General features: G+C 39.6%; 1 protein-coding gene across 1 annotated transcript in view; it reads left to right on the top strand.

Moving 5' to 3' along the window:
• The window catches only part of MYLK4 (myosin light chain kinase family member 4), a 78,081-nt gene that overhangs the window by 14,887 nt on the left and 38,445 nt on the right, over positions 1–24,749 (top strand). The window lies entirely within an intron of this gene.

Here is a 24,749-nt window from a genome sequence, read left to right as displayed (position 1 = left end):
TTTTCACTATTTATATATCTTAGCAAAGAAAGGAATTAAGGTCTTTCAATGAAGTTCATTGGCTACACAGTTCTCTTACTCTATTGGTTAGATGATTTCCTCACTTCTAATACTAAGTAATGCACATGCTCAGTGTTTCTCTTCTTTTGGGTCAGTGGGTTTCTTGAGTTGTGGGCAGTTGCAATCTCCCCCTGCTGCAATTAATTTTTATCCAGTCAGAGCTGATTTCAGCACAGTTGCTGAGTTGGCTTTCTTTGTGGCCCATAAGTTCTGCAGTCTTTGTGTCCATTTTCAGTGATACATTCTTCTCCCCCAGCTTTGTTAACCCCTTCCTCGGTCTGAGATAACACTCAGACAATAGTAACGTATTTATCTTATTTCAAGTTCTTGAAAGTTACAGTGGCTTAACTGTTTGGGGGAGGGCTTTGGTGGTGGAAGATGCCATCTCTCCCATAACTTGGGATATAAACAGTTGCTTCTTTACACAGTTTGCCACACTGGGAATTTTTATGTGGATGAATTCCTGAATATGTGCTAGCCAGATCTCTCCTCTGCCAGGTCTGGAGTTAGCCCCACACTGCTGCCCTGTTCTGTGCTTATCTTGTGGCCAAGTCCTTTTATGGCCCTAACAGTGTTTGGGACAGGCAACTGTGATCTTTAGGTTCTTACAGACTGGTCAGCATCTTTTAATCTTTTGTGTTCGTAGAAGCAAACACATGTGTTGTTATTCTGGGGTTTAATTACTACTGGACTTAATATTCAGAAATTGTAAAAGGGTTGTGTGTTCTCTTCAAAATCAGAAGGTAAACATGGATTTTGTTGGATTCATGTTTTGAAAGTACATGTCTAACAGCTCTGGAGTTGTGGAGATTGAATGAATTCGATGGAAAAAGCAGATTCCCAAAAGGAACTGAGGCAGCTTTGTCCTTTGCTTCCCACTGCCTGGAGAGCAGAGTACGGTTACATGCTGAATGTCACATTGCAGGGCTGAGTGTTGTCAGTGTAACTCTGTTCTCCACCTGTCTCCACTAAGAACGGTGCTGGGCATCATGGTATGGGGTCTCTGGTAGGAAAATGACTCTGTGATCAGCCAAAATGTGTTTAGAAATAATAGCAAATTTCCTTGTATTCTGGGTTTTTCTATGCGAGAATCTAGAGGAAAAAGTATTTTTATTGACACATCATTTAGATAAGAACTGAGAAAATCCACTTGCAGTAGGAGACTAAGAGATTAATTCTACATACCAGTTTTTGAAAAGACTTGAAGAATTTGTGCTGTGGCTGTTTATTTGCTGCTTGTGCTGATATGGTAGAGCAGTTTTTCAAGTATTCTGAGTATTTTTGTGTTCAGATGATACCCTGGAGCATTGGTGTAAAGGAAATTTCATGGTGTTTCCGTTTGTATTATCAACTCAAGAAACTGAATTTTTAATACTCCTTCATCTGTTGAGTCACTTCTGTTCAAAATTATTCCAGTCTTCAGTAAGGTACTACAATTTTTACTTTGTAGACATAGAAAGAGAACTTCATATTGAAACAAACAGATCATATTTCATATAAGTAGGACGTGTTTATTTTGGAGAGTTTCATTTAGTGTTACAGTGAAAGTGAAAATTAAAAAAACACCCCCACAATTGGGTGGTTGGAGTTTGGGAGATGTTATTGGCTCTTTTAAGAGAGTATACTTCCAGTGTGAAAATAACAAGTTGCACAAGTGATACAGCAAAAACTGCTGTTTCTTCCATGTAGCTCTTCCTGTGGGCCTAATGGTCAGCAAAAGGACAGAGAGCTGCTTTGCCTGTGTTAATGTATCTGAGCTTGATGCTGAATTGCAGATAGTCACTAAAGGTGCTGGGATTTTTCACCACTTTGCGCTTCAGAGTCTCTTGACTCATGGTCTTGATGTTTGCTTCTTTAGTCTGATGGTTGGAACTGGCCCTTTCTTAAGAGCGCTGTAAGAAAGGGTAGGGAGTTTTTGGTGGTGCAGTAGAGGAGAAAGGAATACATTTAGAAAATGAACAGCTGGTGGCTAATTGCAAGCTGGAGAAATAGCTCTGTATTCCCATTTTAGCTCATCAGTCTCCTGGGAGCAAGCCTTCAAAGGTGAAAGACAATCTAACTGAACTCTGGTAATATACCTCACTAGAGTGAGGCTTCCAGATACATAAACATTGGTTATATTTCTCCTAAGCTTTTAAAACTTGACTTTCACACAGCATTTTGGTTTGTTTTTTTATTTTTTTTTTCAGGAATTTCTCAGTGGGATAAAAAATTGGGCCCTAACTGTCTGTTAATATTGATAAAAGGAAAACTAAGACCTTCCCTTAAAAGTTCTTAGCTTGGTCTGCTGGCCTGATGAGCAGTTTTATTTTATTGATCAGGAAAGGAAGGAAAGAAGAGGGTGTTGGCAGGAAATATAGTAAACCTTGCCCAGGTGTATGCACTTATGTGTGTACTTTCTGTTGATGAAGGTGAAAGCAATGACAAAACATCCACTCACTTAAATGGAAATGTGTTGGAGCTCAAGAGACCATCTAGGGGAGAGTGGTCAAAGTCTGTATTTGCTGGAGGAAATAGTTCTGTCTGAAACGACCTGATTATAATTAAAAAAGAAAATGATCCACTTCCTCAAAACAACTATTTTTCTAGACTTCGTTTTTTGATATATATAAAAGCAAACATATTTTTCATCTTTTGGTACCGTATATTTTTATAAAAAACACCCAATCCCAAACACAATGTTGTAGCAGTAGTAGTAATAACAGTAATAATCATCATCATCGTCACCATAATTTCATAGCTATTAGAAGGCTACTATGGAAAGCAAACCCCTCAATCGTTGACCATCAATTATGAGTGATTGGTGCTGTCGAGAAGTTGTGCCGTCGGTGCCCTCTAGATGGCACCCTTTGCCACTCCAGCTCTCAATTGACCGTTTCCCTCTTGGACAGGATGGCGAAACAACTCATGACAAAACTTCTCCTTACACGTTTTGCGTGTGCTTTGTTCAGATTGCTCTCTCGTCCCCCAGTTGTACTGTTGGCAGCACGTGTCTTTGTATCTTGGCTGAGATATATCTTTAATGAACATGAAGTTTTGCTTCAGGTTATACATTAGCAAGTAAGAGACTTTTTGTTTTGATGTTTGAGAACCAAATTAAAGGAAGACTAAAATTCCAGACCTGTCCTTGACCCATTGCACTTAATAGACACACGAAGGTGTCTGAACGTGCCGGTCCAAGGGAGGGGGTGGCACAGGTTAGGAACAAGCAGGTATGAGAAGGTGAAATAATTGCTTTTGACAAGAGCACCAGCTTGTGCAAATGTAAATTGATTGTGAAACTGCCACACAATTGGCCCAGCTGCATCAGGTCCCAATGAGCTCCAGTTTAACACCTGGACTGCTTTTGATGGCCCAGTGAATGCTGCTCACTGTTGGTCATCACATCTTCTGGCTCTTACCTCTGGCTCTTTCCTGGTTAGTATTTGGTGTCAGAATGCAATTCAAATTGTTTGATCTTGAATTGCTATCTGCAAAAAGTGGTCATGAAATTATTACCCAGTGTGGGTGGGTTAACTGGGTAAAGAGGAGCCTGGGAGCTTCTATAGTTCTGAACATCGCTACTATAAAACAATCAAGTTGCACATGTGAATTGTGGAGCCGAGGTTTAAACACAAGTCACTAATCCCAAAGAAGATAATTTTACAGCATTTTCTATGAAAAACTATCCTTTTTCTGATATTCTGAAAACAGTTTAAGGACTAATTTATAAATATTTAGTTCATCTAGAACTATTGGATACCCTCAGTATTTGGTGTTCAGTTAAGCTAGGGCTGGGGGTGGCTAATTGTCCTCTAATTCCCTGTTTCCAGTCAGAAGATGAGTATTGTCTCCTTTGAGCCTTTTTTCACCTCCTTCACCACCACCACCCTTTCTCTAGCAGTTACTTTCCTTGCAGGTTCTGTGCTGGAAATGACTGTGGTGGTAACAATACTTTAACAAGTTCCTTTTTCCGGGGGAGGCCAGAGTCATGGCAATATTTTGTACAGAGAAAATATGATCACTGATTAACTTCAAATAAATTTCCTCTGCTCCCTAAAACAGTTCAAGATCTTGAGCTATATATTTTGACAGAAACCTGTTTCTGGTTTTCCAGTTTTAGTCAAGAATGGCTTTTTAACAAAACCCTGGAAGGGACTCAGTACATTTATAGTAAAACTTCTTAACTAATGAAGAAGAGATCAAAACCATCATAGCTTTCTTCAGCCTTGAAATTGAAGCACCGTGTCTAAAGCTTGCCTTGGTATGGTCAGGAAATTGGAAGTGGACTTCAGCCAAGTTTGGGCCCATTTTGTTTTACCAAGCGCCTTTTCAGCTTGCTTGGAATGCTGTCATGGGATACTGCGCTGCCAACTTCAGCCTGGCACAGCTTACAGAATATCCTTTTTGTGGTGCCCTCTTCACGTCCCAAGTTCATGGCACTCTCTTGTCATGTGCCAATGTGTGTGATTCCGTGATTCCAGGTAGCTTCGTTTTACCTAATGCTCCTGGCTCCCATGCTTGTGAGAATATTTGTCTGTCGTTCTTAGTAAGAAAGAAGGGAATATCAATGTTTCCCGGCTGAAAAAACCTATCACTAAACTGACCCTTCCCAACATAACAGCTACATACAAACTCAAAGGTGGCTTGAGAGTGCTCTGGAGTCACAGAAGTCAGAAGCAGACTGAGGAAAGGACAACAGTCATTAAAATTTTTTAATCTCATGACTTTCTTTTCCAAGCGATATCATGATTTTTGTAGGCTGATTTGCGAATTTTAAGCACTTGAGATTTCTGGTACTCATGTTCTTTGCTTATTCACCTCTGATCAGGTAAATACCCAAGCAGAGAAGAAATGGTGCTGTTTCTTCTTACTGCTTCATCTTCTACAATGACTCTTAGTGCGCTGTAATTAATGGCACCTGTTGCATTGAAGATGTATAATCCTTACATATAGGAATTCCTTCCATAAGTATAGACCTGAGACCTTATGTAATGGTTCTTCACAATCCTTACATATATCCTTATGTGTTAGACAATAAACCCCACCAAGCTATGTTCCTCAGATTTTTATTTTGTGATCTCTAGAAATAAATCTCCCTGGGCTTACAATGGAGCTGGCAGCAGGATTTTTTTTTTTTTTTGTTAAAGTTACTTACCATTTCCAGTTTTAATACCTTGTTTTTAGTTGTTTAGAAATTTCCCAGGTTTTGTCTGCTCAAGTAAATATTTTCCATGCAGAATTTGCATCACATTGAATTGCTTGGGAAAATTCAACTAAAGCATTCTATCTGCTTCTGGGAATTTTAGGGGAAAGAAGACACTTTTATGATAATACTGAGTGTTTCATATCCATTTGGTTGAAATAATCTGGCACCTTCTATCCTTTGAATCAAGGAATTGATGGCTGGCAGGTGAGCAGATGCTGGATATGACAAGGGGAGGCAGCTAGGACTTCCTTTCTGCATGGTGTGGGTTTGGATATAGGAGCAATGTAGATAGACTGCAAGCACAGGAACAGAAGGGACTGAAGACAGTAAAACTACAGCATTTCAAACTGACCTTTCTATGCATATGCACCATGACACACTTTAGGTTATTGCCTTGAATTTTTTTTTCCATTTCTTGCCTAATAAAAGGGAAAACAAAGATTATCAGTGGCCTGAAATGCTAACTGCAAAGGGATTATGCTAACAGTTTGCTTTCATTGGAGAAGTTCTGGAATGTCAGAGTAATTGCCTTCAAGTGCATGCCATACACATCCCGTGTAGATCCCTCCACCTGTTTCATGCTTGTCAGTGATCCATCACTTCTTTTCCTTATAGGTTCAGGGAATGCATTGAAGTGTGAGATGGGACCCTGCTGTGTGTCCAAGCCTTGTCTAGCTAGGTGGTACTTGCAGAGCTGGGGAGGGTTTTGAGGGTGCTTGTCAAATTGCATCTGCTACAGCAGGAGAGCTAAGTTAATCAGATGATTAAAATTAAAGGAATGGATGTAATCCTGCAAAGAAATGCTTCCTGGATTGTAGATAATTTCTGCCTTTTGGCTTCATATCTCTGGCAAACCTTGTGGACTGTGTTAAGCTGTGGAAGAAAGAAAGGGATCCCTGCATCTGGAAATGCACAGGTAGTAGATATACTTTTAATAAATGAGATATATTTCACTGCTCAGTATCAGTATTGTTTAACTGGATGAATGCTGCTTGTGTTTGGATGTAGCCAGTTAAACCTATTTGTTTTTTCCTGGAGCAGCATTTATTTCTCTCTTTCACACTGGCAGTATCTAGGTCTACCTGGCAGTAAATCCTAGGCAGATGATGTGCTTTTCCGGAAGGTGCATCACTTCAGTTGGAAGGCTTTGTCTTGGCATTAAAACATCCTCTAGTGACCTCTGCTGGGTGCAGTACAAGGGAGTGCTCAAGGTTACCGTCCGTGGGCATGGTGGTAACAAGGTTGTCAGCCCTTGCTGTGGGACTCAGAGATCCCTAGTAAGCCCCTGATTTTCCTGCTGTTGTCAAGTGAATGTAGAGTTATCTCCCCAAAGAATTAGCATCACTAGTTATTACATCATGTTGCAAAGATAGTATACCTGTTTGCTGTGATTTCCTAGAAAGTAATGCAGGGATCACCCATCGTGTAGTAGCTCAAGAGCTTTTAGAAGAATTCCTAACAGGAAACATTATTTAAACAAAAGAAATAGATGAGTTTAGAAAGGCAAAAAGGAAGACACTTTTTTTTGAAGTATCTCCAAGGATGTAGATTGCCAAAATGCTTAGGATTTTATTTAGTTTGCTACAAATGACATTTTTCTTTCTTTCTGGGAAGAGATCCGCCTACAGAATCTCAAAAGTGTTTTCATGTCAAAGGTTTAAGGTCTGAAAAGTCTGCAACCTCACACTTGTATATTCTTCCAGTGTTATCAGCCAAAAAGAGTCATGACCTATTGTGTGAATTTATAGAAGAATTTTTCGTGCATGGTGTAAGGACCTCACAGTATAGTGATAAGGAGAATAATTGAAATATTGCTACACATATCAGCACTCAAGATGAATAAGATTCACGAAGAAATCACCTGGCAAATAAAAAAAAGGTCAAATCTGTTGTTGGTAGTTGGCATTTTGTCTGAAACTGTTCCTGCACTTGCACATGAACTTGAAAAAAGATCCACTCTTTTCTTTATGCCTAGCTCATTAAGATTTTGCATTTTCTCTTGAGTGAACTGTAATTTGAAATGAAAAAGAAATTAATTTCATTCCACTGCCCTTCCTGTTAATTTCCTTCCATTTGTATTGCATTTCTACTGTTCTGCCATGGTCAATTTATTTTTCAGTTTTTTAAGACTTAACGCCAACATAATACGTGATATTTGGTAGCAAGAGAATTATATCCATTGTACTGTGAAGAAAACACATTTTAAAATACCCTGTACTAAGACTACCAGAGATTGTTTTCTAGTTCTTATCAGAACTAAAGTATTTTTTCCTGAATTTAGCATGTCAGTGACTGTCAGAGCTCTTTGCCAGTTTTGTTGCACATCATCATGAGCCCATTTTTGAAATTCAGAGTGGTAATATCTGTCAGACCTTTTTTTTCCTTTTTGTTTTTTTTTATTTCTCTGCATATGCTACACTTGTTCTTTTGAGTTAAAAGGTCCTTCATGAAGTGCAAGTTTCCCAGGCTCTCTCCTAAGTCCTCACAGATAGAAAGGTGGCACGGACTCACAAGTATTCCAAGGGCAGGGCAAGTGTCCTTTCCAGGAACTGTCAGTAGGGCTGTGCTCATGCAGTAGTACTCCTGGGTAATTGGAATCCTTAGCTTTGGGAGGAAATGAGTCAACAGCTGCCTGAAACCAAGATTATTGTGTCATCTCAGGACCCCATGGCATGTCCATTCCAGACTCATCCTTCCCTCTCCCTTTCTAGAGACGCATTGTTGTCACCCGCAAGGAAACAGTTCCTAGAGCTCCCTTGTCCCTCTGCATGCTGATATGTGTCCCATGGCTCTCAGACTTGTGGAGGTTTGGACTGCTGTGATGAGAAAGGCTGGTGATCTTCACCAGCATTCATATTTGAGAATGGTTCTTCCTTAAACTCCCAAAGTGAGCAAAACTGGGGATCGCATCAAAAGAGCTCTGTGGGTCTTGCTCATTTTTCTGTGGTTCTGGTGAAAATATGGGTTTGGCTTCCTAAGAGAGTTTAAGGGAACAGTGCTACCCTTTGATCATGATGCTCCTTCCCCAAAGAAGTGCTAATTGAGGAAGAAGATTTAGAGCTATAAAACGTAACTAGCAGTAAATCCATTTTGTTTCTGTGTGTGATACTACAGCAGAACACTACTGCCAGCAGGAGGTAACTGTACTGTTGGTAAGCCTGTGTTTGTTCAGCGGGTTGTAAAGGGCCTTTGGTAATAATTATATGTGTTATTATGAGCAAACAGTGTCCCTAACACTGGGATTGTGTAAGGCTTAGTACAGGTCGGATCCACTCCACAGAATTCGTTGTCTAAACAGCTGGGTGAGGGAGAAGTGAAATGAAAAACAGGTACGGAGATGGATGAAGATGATGCTAAGGTTATGCTCTCAGTCATCTGTGACATCTGTGCAGAGACATCTGCAATATGCAAATGAAATTGCTGACTCTCTGTCTAGTGTTCTCTTTACATGGCTGTATGCTGAGATCTGAGGGGAGGCATACCTCTGAACCCTCCGCCTGCTGGATCCCAGTCATTTCACGAGTGCTGATTACTTCACAAAGCTCTTGCACACCATTTGGTCCAGGATCTAAAATTTAAAAAATCTGTAACATCTTCCAGATATCTTCTTTATTTTTCTGGGGTTCATTTACATACAATTCACTTTTTCCTCACCCTGTTAATTTTCCTTGGTTTTTATTTAGATCCTATGAATACCATGGTTAGAGGCTTATTGTAACCTTTGGAATATATTACTGTTAAAACATCAGAAAATTAGATCAGTTTCAATACAGCAAAGGCATATATATTTATCTCTCTGTAAAAGATGTTGCATTTTGTCTATCTTCCCTTAAAAACATCTTTTTGACCTTAGGTGCATGGCTTAGCAAAGAATTCTTTTGGCCATGATCATTCAGAAGTGTCTTGTTACAGACTACCTACCCAACCAATTTGTAAAATACACAGAGGTCCAGGGAGAGACATTCAGACTGTCCCTGTGACCTTTCTCTTCTGGCACCCTTGTGCGATGTCTTGTGGACACATTTAGCAGAAGTCACGGTGCAGTAAAAGTGACTTTCCAGCACTGAGTGTGGCATGAGAATTCCAAACAAGGGCACTTGCATGGGAGAGGTCACATTTCTGTTACCTTGAACTGAAACCTCACATGTAAGGAGCATTTTGAGAGGTTCAGTATCTTCATTTTTTCCCTTATGTGGACAACCTGATGTAATTCCTGGTGTTTGGTCCAGCTGTGTTTGCTGAAAATTTTTTTTTTTTTACTCTCCTGAGTTAAAGAAATTGCTTGATTGCTTATATTGAAAACATAAGTTTGGCATGGATTGTATCATAGGTAAGGGAGGATTTTTTTAAGTACTGTGTAGGCAGGTGCATTAAAGTGCTTATTTGACATTTACAAATGAAATTCTTGAGAGAAATTAAAATGGGGCTTTATAAATGACCTTGTGCTAAAGAAAATGCACATGGTGTGGTTATAGTACACAGAAATTAATTTGTTATTGACAATAAAAAAGAAGAGAGTATTTTTCCATAGTTCCCTGTCTTCAAGGCTAACTAAGCAGACATGCTGGTACACGAGATCTCCCTAACACCATGCCTGGACTAAGTGATAGAGCAGGTATGTGGGCAGATAGGTTTAATTTCAGTTATGACCCTACCTAGTTACGAGTCTGTCTAGTTTACCTCATATCTTAAATAGTGAGTGTAGTTGAAGATGATAGAGAAAATCTCAGTCTTTAAACAACTATTTTGCAGGGAGACAACAAGGTGTGGGATGATTTTCTCTTGACCTTTGATGGTGCCATAGCGCTTATTATCATCACAACATTTTAAAGGACATATTCACTAAGGGAATTATTGCTTTTATCAAATCAAACATGTTCTGCTGCCTTTCTGAAACTTGTGGTAGACCCATGTTTGGTAATTCTAAATCTGGAGCAATTACCTAAAGCCTCTTGGTCTTGCATGTTTTAGACCATAATAGAGGCATCCTACATTCTCCTATTTATACCTACCCTATGTATTTCTTCCAACTCGTATCTTCGCAGGGTTTTATAATGGTTTCATAAGAAACCTATTCTATAAGAATAGAAATGTACAGTATGGAAATGTAACTTGATGATGAGAGCGTCTAAAGAGTTTTGGGGGTCTAAACATAACTTCATATAGTATTACTAAAATGGAAGAATGAACAAAATTCAGAAGATTAGGACAAATGAATAGGACAAATTTACTAAAATGATAAATTTATGTTTCTATTTTAGTCACTTTTAATCCTTTAAGCTGTCCTTTTTTCAAGACAATATTCTAGCCCCTAAAATGCATCTTTCCAGCACTACATCCAAGACCTGTAACTTTAATTTCCCTTGTGTGTGCACTTCATTTTTAATTATAGAACAGTTCAGTGCCTGTTAAAATAGAGAAACATGGAAAGGCAGGAATTTTTCCAAAACCTTAAATTGGGCAGGTTTTTGAAAGCATTTTCTTTTCCGTGGGCTGATTCCACATGCAACTACTGCCTCTCCTGTCATTGTTAGTTACTTGGCTTGTTAAACACAGTATTTACACCACTTTTCTTACTTAAGGAGAATGCCTTGTGCACTTAATGCTGCATAAAAATTGCACTACAATTTTTTGGTCAGCTACTCCAGAGAATAGGCATGAAAATCTTTAGCTTGGTGTTCTAGCTGCCAATGACTGCCAACAGATTGATTCAAAATGTTTGAGGGCCAGCATGGGACTTGTAAAGAAAGCTTGTGCGATGCACTCTTCCTGGCTCACACTGTGCTTTACAAGGTCCCCCTGCTTCATTAGCAGTAATTTCATGGATGGTTAGATATTTCAGGAGCCAGCTCAGAACGACAATTTGCTCCTTATATCCCCAGACAATTCAAAGTTTTGAAGTATCAGAGATTATATATGGACACTGTGAGTGACAGTTGTCACATCAGAGACACAACAGTCTAAGTAGACAGGCTGTTATGAAACTGAATGGAGAAGCAGGGGCTTAGAAGGATGGAAATAAGCATCCAAGGTGACCCAACAGATCTGTTACAGAAACAGGGCTGGGAGTCAGACTTTCTAACTTCCAGACTGGGGCCTGAGTCATGCTGCTACTGTAGCAGGACCCCCTTGCAGTGAAAGAAATGTCTTGGTTATCACACCTGTTTCTTATATCTGGGACTGTATTCTCTGAGGCACACTGTATGAAAGCCTTCGTGTTATCAGCTGGCATTTGCCAAGTATGTGGGATATACTTTCCCCCCCCAGGAATTCTTCAGTCATCTCCATTTCAGCATCATGTGACTGCAGTAGAGAATACTGGCTGCTTAGCTATCTTTGGGTTCCAAAAATCATTGGAATGCATAATTGAAAGAATATGGGATGGCAATAATGATTTAAGCTCCATTTCCATGTCTGCCAATCCTCCTATAGTTTCCAGGATCATCCTGCATGTGGGATCACACTCTTAATGTATGCAGTGTCTGGAACTATGAATTTTCCAAAATGTTCAGCAGACACCATAGAAAAAATTAGACTCTTAAAAATAACCTCCCCCTGGCATAATCTTTCAATAACATTTGACTTTAGAAACTGCATTTTGTCTTTGAAATTATCATAATTTATAAAGACCCATCAATGCAAGGGAAGTCAAGAAGAAGAGTAGTGCAAGTCTGTAGTGTTACAAACAACTTTTATCAGCATGAATTTTGAGTGAGAATTAATTTGTCAAGGGAAACACTGAAGTTTATGCCAAATAAATGTTTTCTGGAATAAAAACCCAAATGAAAAACTACTGCTTTGGAGCATCTGTTTATCCATTGTTCAATATCTGTCCTGGTTAATTTTTTCTCTCAGCTTGTAAAAGCATGCTTTGTTTGGTCTTTGTGGTACTCCATGTAGCTCAAAAGGTTCATTCAGTATTAGAAAGAACTAACTGAAACTAAAGCATAGCTTTCTGAGCTATGTAAGACATTTCATGTCCTGCTCTCTGTTTGTTAACTATGATTGCAAACAAGCAAGTATGGTTTGTTCCAGGGGAAAGATGGGATTTTCTACCTTCCAGTAAGTCCAAATGACATGCTAAAAGGATATGGCCAGAGATATCTCACCATGTGGGTGGTCTCAGGTTACACATTATTTACAGTGAGTCTCTTCACATACTTCAAGTTAAGCATGTGCTGAAATGCTTTGTTAAATCAGGGTTGTTGGGTTTCATGCATTCATTTACATTGAGGTTGTCTGAGCATACATCCAGTGGAAAGACAACAGCATTTTCAAGGAGCTCATATTCTATGTGTAAATGTAAACGAGAGGAGAGTGACACTACAAAGCAATAACATTACTGTTCAGTGAATTTGTTTTTGTAGTTAGCCTTTGCTTGACAGGGGCAATGCTTTAATCGCATCAGAGGATTTTTTTCAAGCTTCATTCTGCAGGGTTTGGTCTTTGTTAGGATTTTGCTGTACCATGGATTGTGTGATAAGCCTTCAGGTACTGACTCCTTGGAATAGGTTAAAGTGCATAAGAATAAAGAGAAAACGAAAAGATAAATCAGAGGAGTGAAGAAAAGCTGGTCCCTTTTTAATTTCTTCCAATTTTTCAGACACTTAGATTATTTGTCTTTTACAGAAGTTCTCAATTTAGATCAAACCAGGCCAAACTCCTTTGGTGTTATTGTGGTTGACACAAGCCTAGAATTGGTGTGCTGTGTTTCATTGAGCTGAAAATACAGAAACCTGCATTGGGATGGTTCCCCTTCCATCTCAAAAATCATAACTTAGTGTGTAAAATGGTGTATTTCAGATAAAACTTGCCCAGCTGTCACTGATGCGTTGTCAGAATTGCGGTCAAGTGGGAGTTTCAGATATGTACGCGAAATGTAAATTCTTTGTTTATGAAGCTGCTTGTTTTTTTAAATTCATTGGGAATTAGCCGAGATCATTTATCTTTATTCTGTTCCAGTGCTTTCATACTTGTTTCCCCTGAAAGTGGCCCACCACCTCTGTTTTGTGAGCATTGGCTCTTCCTTCTGATATTCATATCAGTAGGACTCATAGAGTACGGGAGACAGAAACTCCGACTAACCTCCCTCCACTGTCTGAGCATCAGTTTGAAATCAGCAGTGTATACAGTATGTATGCACTGCTATCTGATTGAATGTGGTGGGCTAGAAAATGTTTGGAAGATTTTTCCCAGTAATGGTTATCTGAATGCAATGAAATGAGGGAAGAAAATTGCATTCAGATGAACTGTGATCTATGGATTATATAGGCTATAAACCTTCAAACCTAGAGGCTTTTGTTTTTATTAGGAACTGTTGCCAAACATTTGTCTTTTTTAGAGATCCTAATCCTAATGCAGGTAATCCCACTCTGGCTTTCTAAAAAAAAACCCCAGGATTTTCATGAGTTGCAATGATAGGTCCCCATCACCACTGTGTCCCCATCACCATAGCTGTTGTTAGCTTGCCGGTGTTCAGGGAGAGTGTCTGCAAGACCAGTAAGAGAGGCAAGCTGACATGGAAAACGAGGCTCTTGTGTATAGGCAGGCACATGTCTCAACTCTCAGCAGTCTGCCAGTTGCTCTGCTTGGAATGAGTTGGAACAAGTCTAAGTTTGTCTCCAGCAGAGACAAGTCCTCACCAATTAGCTACGGGTGTTTTTCAAATTATCTACAATTTGAATTTTAGTTCTGGCTCATCTCAGATCCTGCATCCTGGAAAACTTGCCTGCAGTGTTTTTTTTCTTTTCTTTTGGGAGGCTGATAAAGAGCAACTACAGTTTACAGTGACCTCCAGTGGTGAAAACCCTCTTTTGGAAGAAAGACAGAGCTAATAACCAATTTTATCTGAAAGTCATTCTTCAGAGGGCTTAGGTGATGCAGCTTCACTTCTATAAAGAATAACACATAACACATTCCAATTTATCATGTTTTGTTCTGTGTTTCTGTTGCTGCTTTTTAAAAAATAACCTTGGATTTTTCTTCTTTCTCCTCTTTCTTTCTCCTCTCAGAATCTTCTTACTTTTTGGACTGACAATAGTTGACAATAGTCCTACTGGAGCCATATTGTATATGAGCTGTATGAAGCTTTGCTTGGTTAGGTGTCTCCTGGTATAATGGCATGAGATCAATTCTGCTCTTCTTTCCCTCAGAAATCTTGATTTTTTAATAGTCTGCTCAATGATCATAATTTCTTTTAAGCTTCTTCTACATCTTTCTTTCTGTTTTTCCCATATATTTACATATGTTGTTCATTGAGGACTTTTTGCATTTTGCTTAAGCTGGTTTCTTTTGTGGTCTGTGTTGAGAGTTGATTCTGCAAGGGTTTAGCCATTTAGCTAGCCTAGACCCCACAAATAGTATGAAAGAATAGATTTTTGGAATCGATGCTGGAATGTGCCATTGGGGGTGAAGGGAAAATATTTCCATATTCTTCAAGGCAGACTATACCTTTATGCTTTAGAGTCCCTCACAGCAATTTTAATAGAGGAATATTTGTCCTTGCCTACACTGACTTGTGTGCTATGGGCAGCACAGAGTAACTCTTTACTTCCATTTCTCAGCATTACTGACCTTTCCCGGTAGAAAATAGACAGCTCTCTTCAGGAAGGAAAATGGAGCCGGATTCTACAAAGAGAAGTCAAGATGTCAGGTCATTTGTGGTTTTATAAGGGTGGGGAGGAAATTTTTGTGGGTTAATATGACACAGGAATCACTTGCCTTTCCCAGATGATTTATTTCTATTCTTTTGTACTTCATATACCAAGTAACTGTGCTCTGTGGTAGACATGCAAGGGATCAGAAATCAGCAGACTTAAGACAGCTGCTGTGGATGTGAATTCACATGTGCATTACTTGAGTGGACATATTCCGAGTTGCCAATGTGGTTATACTGGGAGTTGCCTTTTCCTGGGAATATCTAGATAAACAGAATAAAATCCAAACAGGAATGAAGATCAGGTTTCAGAATTTGCACAAAATCTTGTTTGCTGATTTTCTGAACTAAGTTTGGCTGATTATAATGGATCTTTAATTCTCATTGACTTTCTTTGGACCTCTGAGATGGTATTTGAGAGGTTGTTGGAGTGCCTTGTCCTCCTTGGGATAGGCTAGAATTTGGAAAACAAACGAAACAATTAAATAACACATCACTGAAAGATAAAACACAAAATATTCTACTACAGATTGTGCTTGGGCCGTCTCTTCTCTAAGTCCTTCTCCAAAAAATCAGTTGGGTGCTGTTGTATTTCTTTTACAGAGGTTTTCTGTACCTTTGCCACAACCCCAGTGACTGACAATGAAAGATCCTGCTGTCAGTGTAAAAGAGTGTGTTGACCATATTCCTGCATTCCTTAATCTGGGCTGCAAGGGGGTAACAATCCTTGTAAATGGGAATATTCAAATCCTATAGGAAGGGAGGTTGGGTGCCATGCTGGCAAGGTGCCAGCTAGCTTCCTGGGAATCTCCTTGTGAACCCTGTAAATGCCTAGAATTTGAATGCATGTTTCTCATGGCTGTGGAGTAAACGTGTATAAAAATAGTCCATTCATCTGATTATCCAGGCTGGCAAAAATCAAGGCTCAGATTGGAGTTGAGATGAAGAACTGGTGATAGACATAACCATGGATGGTTCTGCTGTGGCAGGCATGTGCTGGTTTCACTGGTAATCTCTGGGCAGTGGAACACAGACATCAGGTTTCATGCCTTTCTGAGACACCATGGACTTCTGAAGAGATGCTGATGGTGTCAGAGCAGCTTGAGCAGTTAGAAGACTGTAGTTGTCAGCAGAACAGCAGGTGTTGTAGTGACAAAGGTTCAGACCTATGACGTGAAATGTAGGGGTGCAATGGCTGTAGCTGTCTCTGCTCTTCTGGCTTATAAATAATTTACATCAAAGCTAACTGGGAACTGAAGTACCTGCAGATGATGATGAATCCTGTGGGCTTATGAGACTTTCTAATTGTGCTGTTCAGTGATATGAATGTTAACTCTAATGAGTCCACCTCTCCCCAATTGTTTCTGCTCCTTAAATGGCTCCAGTCATATTTCTTTATCCCTGCTAATAATAGATAGGATTTACAGATGGCTCATATGCCAAGGACTTAATACCGAGCACTATCAAAATGTGTCATAGCTTCAAACTATAGTTTTGGATATTCTCCATGAACCTACTTGTGCCAGTACTTTCCACAAGTGCTTCCTGAGGACAGTGGTGTTTCTTTTTTGATTCAGCAGTGGTACACATCTTGACAATTAATTGCTTTCTGAGTGATTCTTGAGAATTGCAAGATAATCTTTAGGAAGTAATGCAAGCTAATTGGAATACATGATTATAAGGTGCCCATCCTATCCTAAAATCTACAGATCTGTGGCTTTGTGTATTAGATTAAGAAAAAAGGTAAAGCTGCTTGCATCCACCAACCTTATTTCCCAGCTCAAGATGAAGCAGGGCAAAAACAAGATTCGTGCTTCCAGATGATCATTGTCTAGATAAGGAGTGAATGATATCACTGTAAACAGAGCTTCTGATGCCTTCCTTGGAAACCTGTATGTATCCCACCTTGGATGAAGGAAAGCTGGGATGCAAGCCACTGGAGCTCTTTGCAATTTAAAGGCATTTGTAGGGTTTCTTGTTCCAAATGACAATTATATTTACCTATAGTTTGGAGAGGCAAGGTGGGGAGAGAGGAATGAGGGAATAGATGGATTTCTTTTTTTATTTTTTTTCATTCTGTCTTTCTTCTTTGTATGTTGTTGCCTCAGATTCTTCTCTTAAGTATTTGAAAAGACAAACTAAATTTTAAAACAATTGTATTCAAATAATCTGTCCTGAGCTTCAGCAGACTAACTTACAGTGCCATGAGAGGGAATGCAGCACTAATGAAGCATCCGAAACTTTTACTTTGCTATAAGGTTTAACTCTGTCTCTGCAATTTCTAATGAGTCCTGAAACCCTGAGAAGAAATTGCATTGTTTATTCATATTAAAGCCTATTCACATTAATATCTCAATCTCTATTTGGTACATATAAATTATTGTACCTCACAGTGGAGTAGGGTATTCAAAGTTCATGTAAATTGTTTGTTGTGTGTAATGCTCCCTCAGTGCCCTTGCCTGGTGAAATTTTTCCTTGATTTGGATTAGTCCGTTCAAGTGGGTGAACATGTGTTTGAGCACTGAAATGGTGTGGATTTAGAGCCTACCAGGTTCTCCCTACTTAACCTTCACTTATTCAGTATTACCACATGGATTAAGTCAATGATTCTTTGAATGTTTCTTCATTCTTTGAGAGCCTAAGGGTTGCTCTGCGTGGAGTTAGTGTGACCAGGGAGCATGCTGCCACTGGGTGTTCTGTCAGGTCCAAACACCCAGGTTACAAGATTCAACAGATTTGCACAGCATGCTTCTCAACAGGGATATGAGCACAGTGATAATGTGTTTGAGAGGTGCAGATGGCTGACTGGTCCTTGATATTCAAGTTAAAATCACGTTTTGAGATTTCAAAGAATCACGTCTCTTTGGCTGTTACTCATGACTTTGTGTTCATAGCAATAAGCAATCATATGAGCACTTCTTCAGAACAGTGGAAAGGTTAAAATAGATTGCTTACTTTAACTATCATTACTCAAGAGAGGCATAATTGTTCTTTCTCTTAGTGTGATGCATATCCACTCCACTCCAGCTCTGATTATGTCCATGACAGTTAAAGTTGCTCCTGTGGAGAGCTTTCAGAATAACAGTCTTTGCATTTTCGTGGCCTGATGCTTCCTTCCAATCACAAAGCTTCTCTGAATGATAGTTCTGTATTATTATCCCTGTTTGAAAAAAAGGAGAAACTGAATCAGAAAGGTATTACACAACTTCCTCAGGGGACGCACAGCTGACTGACTTTAGCTCCCTGTTATTTTCCCTTGATGTCAAAAATCTGAACTGAAACAAGATACAAATGAGAGAAAATATTTCAATTTTTTTTTTTTTACTATTAAAAAAATATCCTAGGATTTTTTCTTCCTATTTTTCTTCTTCATGTTCTACTACAGTTTCAACTAAGTTTTAAAGCACTGGGCATTCTGATAATATGTTCAAGAGGAGTAGAGGGCACTGGCAGGTCCTTGAGATACAAATTGAACATTTTCAAGAAATTATGACACTTTAGCTCCGTTCAGGAGCCATTTAAGTTTGGGATGTTCCCTTGCCATTACATGCATTCAGGATGTATTCCTTAAGAAAACATACAAGTACTTACATATTGAGCAGCAAGCCAAAGGCATGACTAGCAGTGTCTGGAAAGATTAACTGCACACACAGAATTGCAGCTGCTGCCTGCCCAGAGACACACCTGCATGAACAAATCAGTGTTTGGCAAAGAAGCACTGGGTTCCCCCAGGAAGACAAACATTTAGCCTCCTTTGCCTTTGCTGTGTTAGTCCTCGACGCCCAGTGGTGAATCTGTGGAGACACAGCCTCCTCACTGAGCTCTGGGGTGGGATCCTCTCCCTGCTCTGCCACACGTGACCCTTCATTCCTGGCAGTTACAATCCCGATCCCTGACACTTGATTCTGGACGGTGGCAATGCAGACATCTGAGCCTTCATGCTTGATCTCTGACACTGGATCTCTATTAGGAAAATTACTGCTACCTGATCTGCCTGATTACAGCTACTTGATATATGGTGATGTTCCCCATTGTGGCATGTTTACCACTGAAAGTAAACTTGAAACAGCTAGTACAGCAGAACCAAAGAATTGAAGAATTTTGCTGTGCTCTGCAGATACTGTGAATGAAACTTGATGTTAAGAAACGCCATCTTTTAAGGAAAATAGCAGGAAGTAGAGATGCAGGGTTAAAAGGAGAAAAGAAAGAGGAAATATTGAAAAAATCAGTGCAGATCCCAGCACTTCTACCTGTTGTCAGAGCTTCCTGCTCTGACATTCCCGCTCTTAACTCTGTATGCTGTGTTCAACACAGACTGGCATCTAAAACCAAAATTAGCTTCCTTCAGCTTCATGTAAAATTGTCTTTTTATGTCAAGTTTGGTTGATTCTATTTCACAGTAAATACATTCCAGTTCAGTCAGTGGGTTTACAGAAGATAGAAAATGCCTTTGACTAAGCAAGCTGGTTGAAATTAGTTTGCAAAGAAATTTATAATCTGGTTCATTTCAGAAAGTTTTGAATTTCATTGTAATAATTCCATGCCCTTGAAGAGAGGGCTCCAATAGAAAAAGTGCACTGCAATGAAAAATAGACATGCTTTGTTCAGGGTTGCAAGTATTGCTCTGCCTTCTTCCCTAGTTAATTTTACTTGGAAGAGCACATAATGTGTTGGTCAGTCTTCTGTTTTCATGAGCCATAATTTTCCAACACATTCCAGTGTTTTGTTTCAAAAGTCTTTGGTTAGCTCCAGTGACAATTATTTTTAATTCTCATGTTGGATCATATGAATTGGTCAGGGAATAGAGGCTTGCACTCTGGGTAATCACAGTTCATTTTCCATAGTGTCAGATGAAAAATTTAGGTAAAAAAAAAATTGCAGCAGTCATGAAATTGAATCCCAGAGGCAGTAAGGTGAGTGAGGTCGTGGCAAGGCTTCCAAATGTTTCCAGGTGCAAGCACTATGTTCTAGTGGCAGAAAGAAAGGCTTACAAGCAATAAAGCAGGGGTTTTCATGTGAATATTTTTGAATTAGAGGTTGGCCAGCATCCCAGCTGCAGGTGACTAGTAGCAGTATCTAAAATTGGGGAACATAAGATGAGATTCTTACCCAGGGAGACCTTCTGAGCTTCAATCAGACAGAAGCCCATGGCCAGAAGATCTTTGCTATTGCTTCTAATGCAACTGTCCTTCATAATTTTGTCCAATGCCTTTTTATCTGCCCTTACTCCACCACCTCATCAATATTCTGTGGCAGTAAGCTCCTCCTAAGTAATTAGGGTGAGAATCTGATTTGAAACTGATGTGCAGTACTTGTTTTGAGTGTCTGTATCCTCTTGCACTGGGAGAGATGGCAGTCAGTCATTCCCTATTAATCTTGTCACAATGATCATGATTTTCTAGAGCCAAGACACTATTCACAGGTGTATGTGTGACCCTTCAGTGAGTATTAAGGCATAAGGATTAGTTAGAAACCAGGTATTTCTTTAAAAAAAAGGTGGGGGGGGGGAGGGGGAAGAGAGCAAGTGAGAGAGGAATGAACTGTTTTATGAAACCATTAAACCAGCTAAGCAGACTAATAAGAAACTGAACAACAGAGCCTAATTGCAAAGTGAGATTGCTCTGTGAAATTGCCCCGCCTTTCCAAAGACTGTGGATTTTTTTCCAGCTTGTGGAAATTGCCTTTCCAAAGAGTGAAAATCAGATATTTTGAGAAAAACAGTCCCTTTTGCAGTGCTCATCTGTGTTGTGTAGGCAGAGTGATGAAATACTTTGTGATTTCTGATCAGTTCTCCTATATTTCATACCCTTAGGACAAAACTTAATCCATGATTCCTGCCGATGCCATTTTTCCTAGCAACATTCATGAGAGTTACTTGATAGAAGTCGTGATGAAAATACCATCTGCCACATCTCACAAAATCAAAGCCCACTGTTTGATGTTCTGAGATGAGAATAGGCTGTTTCATTGTGCTCTCTCATTAGAGCCTAACATGACAGGGCAGTAGAAAGAAGGTTACAAGGCTGGCTCTTGCCCAGGATAGGGACAGACATAACTTAAACAATGCTGAAAGCTATGATTCAAGTTTCTGTGATGACAGACTGTTTTCTAAGCTTTGTTGTAGTGAGGGCAAAAAGTGAGATTAGTCATCTCTGCCCCTAGTCCTTGAAACAGTAACAGGTTTCCTCCTTTAGTCAGGTAGGAGAGCAATACCACCTCAGATATTTCTTTCCATTTGTGCTCCATCATAACCTGGGGATGAACTGTCCTGTAGACATTGCTCACTTTTTCTCTCCCTTGACTATAGAGAATGCCTACCTTAGGCTAAACATCTTTTAGATGACTAGAGTTATCTTACGGGGTCTAGAGGTTCTGTAACTTCATTTCCTTTTGTTTATATTCAGCTTTAACAGGCGTAATAGCTGGCTGTCGTGCTAAGAAGAAGAGGAAAGCCAGACAGGGATATCATTAGGGCTTTATCTATCTTTGCTTTCCTTTCAAACAGGAGAGAGAAAGAGGGTGTTACTTGTATCTGTGATCCCAAAAATATTACAGGGTTTAAAAGGTAAAAAGGCCTATAACATAGGCTTTCATCAGTTGCATGAAGTGAGAAGGGACCATTTTTATCTTTCAGCCTGCCCTTCCATGGTGTAGAGGCCATGGAAATCGGCCAGGAGTTTCTGTTTTTGGGTTTCTGTATGGAACCCAAAAACTTGTGATCAAATTAGAGTGTGTAACGTTAATGGAGTTCTGCAAATAGAAGCAGGGAACAGATGAGGATAGGTCAGGGGAAGAGAGAAAAGTGACTTTGAGGTAAGAGGAGAGTTTGTTTCATAACATGACTGCTCTTCTCGTGTTTCCCTGTCCCAGAAGCAGTCACTAGACACTCAGGAATCCAGATCTGATCTTTCATTAATATAAATACAACAAACCTATTCTAAGCAATGCTATGGTTCCTTTTTTCAATACAAAAATTACGTAACAATTTAGCCTGAAAACACTTCAGTAAATGCAAAAGGTCTGGCTCTTAGGAAATGTTAGTTTTCTTCTATTGCATAGGTATAATGTTTCTTACTCCTGCTGTATTTTCAAGTCAGAGTTTCCTATTTATGAGGTTTATAAAATAATTTACTCCTGCATAACACAGGATGTTCGCTGTGATCAGCTGTGCAATGCAGCAAGACCCCTAACATTTCTGGTTGCTGTTTCTTTGCATTTTAACCATTTAAAGTTAGAGAGCCTATAGCCCCTCTTATGCAGAAGTTGTGAAGTTACAGGTGCAAGTTGTGGGGAAGTTACAGGTGCAAGAAAGCCATGGTGTCTAGACATCATCATCCCCCTTTCTGTTCTCAGATAGGATAAGAAATCCAGATAGTGATTGGGCCAACTACATGGAGCAAGTGGGAAAAATAAGGGTACAAACTCTTCACCTGTCTTTCTTTTTGCTGGACAAGTTTCTAGGAGAGCACTGTTCCAACCATCTGCTTCACTAAGGAGCTAGGCCTGCTTACCAGTGCACGTGGCTTGTGTCCTGCATAAATTGTTCAGAATGCTCTTTTCTTCAGCTTCTGAAGGGTTCCCACTCCTATCACACAGCAGCACAGTTGTTTTCACCTGAACACCCCAGAAGGCTTTAGAGTTCTGAAGTTCATACAAGTAAGTATGAGCAGCAGGCAAAGCTTCTCCCCAAAGGCTTTTCAAAAAGCAGTCAGAAATGCTTCTGGATGCAGCTAATGACGTCAGATGGTGAAACACTCTGAAACATGACTACTGTCAGCAGAGGTTACCTTGCACCTGTTCTGGCCACCTGTGTGGATGGGCCCTCCTATATGGTTCATACTTCAGTTCCTGTGTCTGTAGCTTAAAGTTATCCTCATAAAATGAATACTGAATCCCACAGCAAGAACCAAGCAAAGGCTTAGAGCCTTCACTTTGGTGGCCTGCAGGTGTGCACTGTAACAGAGTTTTAATTTGGAGCAGGTGACAACAGGAAAGCACAATGTCTGCATTTTGGCAAAGAAGTGATACAACTGCTGAGCTTCAGTAGACAGACTGAGTCCATTGGTTTGGTTCTTCTGTACTCACTGAGAGAAAAAATCTGGCCTTTGGCACTTGTGATCTAACTTAAGCCGTTCTTTTAACACAAGGCTTTCATTTTGGACTCTAGTTTAATAATCCTGACTACTGAGTTCTTTAAAGTCCTTAAAGACTCCATTGGACTTTCTAGAAGAAAAAAGAAAGAGAAAACTCTGTTAGTTGCATGAAATCAGAGATTTAAGAGGTAGGACTGCAAGTGTGTAAGTGATACAATATGGTAGGAAGGTGAGGCTTCTCAGCAGGCAACATGGAACTACTGAAATATTTTTTTCCTAAAAAGAAAAACAGTATTTCCTCTGTATTTACAGGCTGAAACACATTAATATTCAGGAATATTAATGAATTAGTAATACTAGCCTCTGTTTTATTTAGCCAACTTTTGTAACACTGGTGTACTTTATTATTTATTCAAACTGCAGACTTACCCAGTGTTACATGTTGATAAAATTTCTGTGAAAAGAAACTTCTGTCTGGGAAAAGCTACAGCTGGCCAAAGCAAGTGCTCTTTTTGCTTAGCTAGTTGGCCCAAAGGCCAAGCACTTTAAATCTTACATGATTTTACTTAGCCTGCGCATTAAGATAGAGAAATAGTGTTTCAGTTGTGTTCACTGTGATCCAACTCTGTGTCCTTTGTGTCATTGTGCTCACCAGATGCCCAAACTGACCTTTGAAAGCAGTTTTCCTGTAGCATCACCACAAAATAAAACCTTAGCTCTTCTTTCCTGGATGACACAGCTGTTATTTTATTCCTGGCCTGCCTTAAGGAGCAGTGCTTCCCAAGAAAAGCACTTGAAGTCGGAAAATGGCAAATGTGCAGCCTCAGGGTTTCTCCCCCAGTTCTTATGGACTGTCTTGACATCTGGATGCATACTACTTTTTTTGGGACCTTCCTGGATGGTAAACAGAAGCCTGTTTACAACAGCTTGACTTTCAGAACTTTTGTTTCTTCTTATTTAGTGTATCCTTCCCCATGATACTCACTGCGCTACATTTAAAAAGGTTCTTTACATACTCTACAACTCCTGAAGGGTGTCGTAGAGAGAAGTGAAAGCATGGGAGGAAAAGATATCAGTGTTCAGGGATGCATTTGCCAGGGCCACTGTGGGTTCTTGAAAGTGAAAGAAGCCTCTGCAAAGTAAATCCTGCTCAAACTCCCTGTGTCTGCCAGGAAAGTCCTCCTCCGTTAGCAAAGGCAAATACTTGACAGCAACAGTCCTCTCCCCAGATTTTGTGTAAATGGTCGTAAGAATATATTTAGTACACACAAAACATCTTTTAAATTTTGTTTTATCTTGGAAATAATTTAATTTGGAAGTTCCCACGACAATGAGACCAAGACTGATGCTCATCTTCGGAAGTTTTCAAGCTGAACAAAACCTGGCAAATTAAAACAAAAAAGCTTTATTCTAGAAGATATTTGGTCAATCTCAGCTAATTTTGTGTATCAGTGTCCTACCAGCTACAATAGAACCTTTTAGAAGTCACCAGGTAATTCAAAATTGAAGAAGTGACATGCTGAGTCTCTGTAACAGCTGTTGATATTCTTAATTTGCTGAATGTCTTTGGTTGGGCACTGAATGTGGCTAATCTTTGCAGCCAGGTGGCTGGGCATCTGGAATGACCATTTAGTTGAAATATATGGGGTTTAGAGGAGACAAAAATAGGTGATGATTGTGATGGCTTTCAAAGTTCGGCTATAAGGCTGGGAACTTGCCATGTTTCATTTTGGAATGAACACTTTAGGGGCGA

This window comes from Corvus cornix, chromosome 2 (genome assembly GCF_000738735.6).
Source record: "Corvus cornix cornix isolate S_Up_H32 chromosome 2, ASM73873v5, whole genome shotgun sequence".
NCBI lineage: Eukaryota > Metazoa > Chordata > Aves > Passeriformes > Corvidae > Corvus > Corvus cornix.
This window is presented reverse-complemented; position numbering and strand designations above follow the sequence as displayed.